The following is a 6,059-nucleotide window of genomic DNA, read 5'->3' as shown; positions in this document are numbered from 1 at the left end:
CACCGAGGAAAGAAGCGGCCGGGCTTGGGGGCGAGATCTCAGACGGCGCCTCCCGCGCCGGATCCGCGGCGAATGCCCCCGCGCCCGGTAGGCAGGCGGCCCTTGCGCCCTGAGCCCCGGCCATGCTGCCGCGCGCCCGCCCCGCCTTATCACCGGCCCCAAGATCCCAGCCAGGGCGGCCTAGCCGGGCTCCTCGTCTTCCCCAGCTTTCTCCTCCCCAAGAACCTGAATCGTCTAGTTTAGCTCCTCTGAGACCGAAAAGGTCAGTGACGCTGAGACTTAAGTAGAAGCCACCCGGAAAGTCAGGGACAAATCCTTCCAAAACAAAGCCAGGATTGTTTGGTCTTATCAGGCTCGGAGATGCCTTCTGTCCTGGTAGCTTGGACAGTCAGACACTTGGCCAGCTGGAGCCCTGGATCTGCGACAGGCTGAGAAAAACGCTTAGCTGCTCACCACCAGAACCTCCCACTTGCCTGTCCCGGCTTGGGCAAAACTTGACCTTATTTCTTTTGCTCTGCCCTGTATTCCAGGTGTGGCCACATGTTTTTCCATCCTGGCTTTGAGAAGACCTGTCCCAGGGAGACCCCATCATGACGCTGATGGAAATAACAGCCCAGTTATGTGTGGAGCAAACGTTTCCTCCAGAAGGGCATCCCTGGTGGCTCAGACCATAGAGAATCTGACTGCAATGCAGAAGACCTGGGTTCCATCCTGATGGGGAAGAGCCCCTGAAGGAGGAAATGGCAATCCATTCCAGTATTCTTCCCTGGAGAATCCCATGGCCAGAGGAGCCTGGCAGGCTACAATCCACTGGGGCTGCAAAAAGTTGGTCACAGCTGAGCCACTAACACTTTCACTTCCTTGGGGAAAGAGCAAGCTCCCTTTCCAGTGGAGGTTAGAGAGGTTAGCGGACATAAGATTCCTTAGAGTTGCTGAGCTGGGACCAAACTTGGGTTTTATTCCAATACACAGGCCCTTTCCCTCAGTCAGATGGCCCTGGTTTTACAGCTGAGGAAAAGGCTTAGCAAGTTAATTTGTTGCTCAGCTGCCAGCGACTAATAGTGGAAGTGCCCCATTGAAACTAGGGTGGTTTCCTTTTCTGGCCATAGGGGGAAAAACTCAGGAGTGCTGCTTCCAGGAAACCAGAGCCAGGCTCTCTGGGGCTGAAAAGTTAGTTGGTCACTCACACTAACTCCTGGGTCCAACTGCCTGAGACCAGTGTCCTGTCTTGCCCCTTGCTTTTCCCCTGCCTTTGTCTGCTGTGTGTAAAATGGGAATAATAGTCTCTGTCTGTTAAAGTGAGCTAAAATATATATAACGCATAGAACAGTACCTGGCACATTAGGAGTACATGTTAACTGTTAGAGCTTCACTGGAAGCCTCTGGTGTTGCGAGATGAGTGGGAAGATTTGATTAGACTCATCTGGAACCTCGGGAGTCTGAGGTCTTTACTCCACAGTTTCAAATGCTGGTCATTTTAGTCCAAGGGCTGACACATATTGCTTGAGAGTGGGCACTAGAAATCAAATCCAGTGGGCCTGTTCTTATCATTAGAGAGAGAACGATTTTGCCAGTGGGTGCTGGTCTTAAAATCCAGCCCCTGGAGACAGAGAACAAGCAGCACCTCTCCTGGGAGCGACTTCTACAGCAGAGTCCACCAGTGATAAGGATCTGCTGGCATGCGTTCACTGAGCTCAGCTCTATCTCTGGCCCTGGGCAGGCGGCAGATTCATCTCAGGGACTCCCAGGGCGGGCCTTAATTGCACATTGGTCCTGCTGAGCCTCCCCCAGTAGGTATGGACTCTGTACGAGATATGGATCTAACTGTATTCACGATGCCTTCCTAAAACTCCTAACGAAGTGAAGTGAACTGCACTCAGTTGTGTCCGACTCTTTGCAACCCCATGGACTGTAGCCTACCGGGCTCCTCCATCCATGGGATTTTCCAGGCAAGAATACTGGAGTGGGTTGCCATTTCCTTCTCCAGGGGAACTTCCTGACCCAGGGATTGAACCCGGGTCTCCTGCACTGTAGGCAGACGCTTTACTGTCTGAGCCACAAGGGAAGCTAAAACTCTTAAAAAGGAGCTGACAAATGGACATTTCAGAAAACCTAGTGAAAGTCTCACGTCTCCCTTTTACGGTCCAATGAAAAAGGCAAAATACTGGTTCAGTCAGGAGGCTTTTTTTTTTTTTTTTTTTAATGGAAATGGGTTTCATTTACAGGTCAGAGATGATATCTGTTTGATTCTGATTTTGGATTGTAGGGTTTTGTATTACTTTGTGTGTGCTAAGTCACTTTAGTCTTATCCAACTCTTTGCAACCTCATGAACTGTAGCCCGCCAGGCTCCTGTGTCCATGGGACTCTCCAGGCAAAAATCCTGGAGTGTGTTGCCATGCCCTCCTCCAGGGGATCTTCCTGATCCAGGGATCAAACCTGAATCTCTTATGTCTCCTGCATTGGCAGGTGAGTTCTTTACCACTAGCAAAAGGGTGGAGAGGGTGTGTGCATATAAAGTCTATAATCTGTCCCTTTAGGGGAACATACTTTCCTATCTTCATTCCAGTCCTAATACAGACGGCTATCATCACTCAGCCCTATAAAGCACAGTCTATGCTTACCCATAAACTTCTAAACTGCTTTCCTTCAGCAAACTTGATCTGCATACTATTGTCCTACAAGGTAGAACTGACTGATTTAGATAGGCCCGCCTAGAGGCCACACAATATCTTGTCCAAAGTTATAGTCTCTGCGCTAATCCATGTCCACATTCCTTATTGAGTCCCTGGGGCCAGATGTAGATCAGAATATAAAAATTTATATTTTTAGAAAGTAAGATGCAGATACTCCAATGGGACTTGGGCAGTACCCTGTGATCAAACTCATTGATATTTTTACTGTAAAAATGTACACATATTGGTATTAAGTGGAATAAACTTGATTTTATACATCAGGCTAGGGCATGGAATGAGTTCTTAAATGGCAGATTAGAGATCATGACTGCTTTTTTTTTTTTGCCACAGCCAAGTATTTTATATTTATTTATATTTTACTTGTGTAGGGTATTTTACATTATATATACATGTTTTCCATTTATCTATACTTTTACTATAAACATTTTTATTTTTATTAATTTTTTGTTTGATTTTGGCTGTGCAGGATCTTAGTTCTTCGTGTGTGTGCACACACGCACGCTCAGTAGACCAGGGGTCAAACCCATGCCCCCTGCAGCTTGGAGTCCTAACCACTAGACCACCAGAGAATTCCCCATAAACATTTTTTAAACGCTTCATGAATTTGCATGTCATCCTTGCACAGGGACCATGTTAATCTTTTCTGTATCGTTCCAGTTTTAGTATGTGTACTGCCAAAGCAAGCACCCTATAAACATTTTTAAACATGCAGAAAAGTGGAAATATTTTTACACTGCATATGTGTATACGTTCTACCTAGATTTTGTAATAAACATTTTACTATACTACTTGCTTTTATTATGTATCTATCCTTCTATCAATTCTCCTGTTAATCCACTATTTTGCCTAATTTTTACATCAGTTCACTTCAGCTATAAATTCTTCAGCATGCATATTGGTAACCAGAGTTCAATATTTTTTTCTGGTTTATTTTCTAAGTAATATTTACAAAAGTGAATGCAAATTGTAAATGTATCTTTTGACACATTTTGACAAATATGTAAGCTTGTGAAACTCAAACTCTTTATTAAAATACAGAATATTTCTATCACCCTAAGAAATTCCTTCATACCTCTTCCCAATAACTCTAAACTCACCTTCCCTCAAAGGCATGACTTTTACACAATTGTTTTCCACAAAAGATTAGCTTTTCCTGTTCTCAAACTCCATATAAAGGGAAATGTATAGTATGTGCTCTCTTGTGACAGATGTGATTCACTTAAACTAATGTGGTGTATATCAGTAGCATTTTTACTTTTTTAATTGAGGTATCATTGACATATAATATTATATTAGTTTCAGGTGTACAACATAATTGTTCACTATTTGCATATACAGTTAAAAGGATCACTACAGTATGTCTAGTTAACACCTGTCCCCATACATAGTTACAAAAATGTTTTTCTTGTAATAAAGACTTTTAAGGTCCTTTATTGAGTGCTTACTGTGTACAAGTACTGTTGTAAACATTATATATATATATATATATAGTCATTAATCCTTGTAACACAATGAGCTAAATATAAAGATTGGGAAATGGGGCCCCAGAGAAGTCAAACAATGTCCCCCAGTGTTACAAGACTAGTAGGTGGCAGAATTTCAACCACATAATCAGCAGTTTTCTGCTACTTTCTTACCTCCTTTTCCTTATAAGGATATTTGTTGCCCAGAGGACTTGTATGATGAGGAGGATGAAATAAAATGGACAACCCAGAAACACATATGGACACTTGCTTTACAACAATATCACTGCAGACAGTAGGTACAGAAAATCTGCAATAAAGGATATCCAGATGGAAACAAATGAAACTTCACGCTCCACCTATTCCCTCGCCACCCCCCTCCCCGGCCCTGAGAATTTATCTAGAGGCAAAAGTCAAAACAATAGGACTTCTAGAAGACAAAATAGACAAATATTAATGAACTCAAGGTAGGAAAGACTTCTTCAATAGGATACAAGATACATTAACCATAAAGAAAAAGATGCTTTTGACAGGGAGAAAAGGACAACCAGAATCAAGGGAAAGATCTGGAGCACATATAATTGACTAAGAGCTTATTCCAGAATTTGTAGAGAATGTCTGTACATAAAGAAGAAAGAATCCAATTGAAAAATGTTTGTGAATTCCCTTGCAGGCCGGTGGCTAGGACTCCACGCTTCCACCGCAGGGGGCACGGTTCAATCCCTGGTTGGAGAACGAGGACCCCACATGCTGAGGGGCACAGCCAAAAGAAGAAACATGCTTGAGACCAGAACAGGGACTTCACAAATGGAAGTAGTTAATAAACACATTGAAAGGTTTATTTATCACAGTTGAGGGGAATGCAGTTTAAACCACAGTGAGATTTAAACCCAGTGTATGTAGGTCCACTCTCACGCCACCGCCCAAGAGAAATGCACCCCTATGTTCACCAAAAAGCATACACAAAAATGCCCACAAAATGGCTTGTATGTCCATTTCCATTCATAGAATGGAATATTAACTGTGAAACACTCCTACAATGAAATACTACTATACAATTGCCATTTTTGTAGTAAAAATTTGTCAAATAGTATGCATCAATGATAATGAACAATTTATTTATCATCCCATGGAACAAAATGGATAAGCCTCATTTCACAAACATAATTTAAGTTAAAGAAGCCAGACCGAAACTTTCATACTGTTTGATCTAATACTTGTAGAAAAGTTCCAAGCCAGCCAAAATGAAATTTTAGTCATCAGGAATGTGCGCTTAAGTGGTAACTGAAGAAAAGAAGCAAAGTCTGACTTCCTGGAGGTTCAGCGTTAGGACTCCGTGCTTCCACTGCAGAGGGCCTGGGTTCCATTCCTGGTCCCACAAGCCATGCAGTATGGCCAAAAAAAAAAAAAAAAAAAAGGAAAAGTCTGGTGCAGGTCACTTTGGTGGGAAGGAGGGAGTGAGATTGAGGGAACATGAGGAGATCTCCGAGGTGGTGGCAGTCTCCTTCTTGGTCGTGACTGTTTGACTTGTGACAAATCTTTGAGTTACACTAATCCTCTGTATTTTTTCTTTCTATGAATGTCTCACAGTTAAAAGATTTTTTTAAAACTTCATCAGTGTTAGGCAGGAATTCAGGGAAGAAGATAGGTTCTGGGTTTATTTCACTGAGTTGGAATTCTTTTAAAGCCAGTAAGTTTGAGCCACTTACTAGCTTTGTCACACGAATGTTCCATCAGTAGTAGAGCTCGCCCTTCTATATGTCTTGCTCTGTCTAGGATGCTTAATCAATTGTTCGTTCATTAATTGGCCCCACACACAGAAGGCAGGCAGAGACCCTAGAAAGAGGCAACCACTTTAGATTGGAAGGTGGCAGGTTTAGTAAGCTGGGAAACTCACATATG

At 43.0% G+C, this 6,059-nt stretch overlaps 1 non-coding gene across 1 annotated transcript; it reads right to left on the bottom strand.

Annotated features, from left to right (window-relative positions):
- Positions 1-3,274: 3,274 nt before the first annotated feature.
- On the bottom strand, positions 3,275-3,381 carry LOC114115501 (U6 spliceosomal RNA). Its single transcript, XR_003589837.2, has one exon. It is a non-coding gene; the product is annotated as a U6 spliceosomal RNA (small nuclear RNA).
- Positions 3,382-6,059: the final 2,678 nt, after the last annotated feature.

Source organism: Ovis aries, chromosome 6, assembly GCF_016772045.2.
Source record: "Ovis aries strain OAR_USU_Benz2616 breed Rambouillet chromosome 6, ARS-UI_Ramb_v3.0, whole genome shotgun sequence".
Lineage (NCBI taxonomy): Eukaryota > Metazoa > Chordata > Mammalia > Artiodactyla > Bovidae > Ovis > Ovis aries.
Note: the sequence above shows the minus strand (reverse complement) of the source record. Positions and strands in the feature narration are given on the sequence as shown.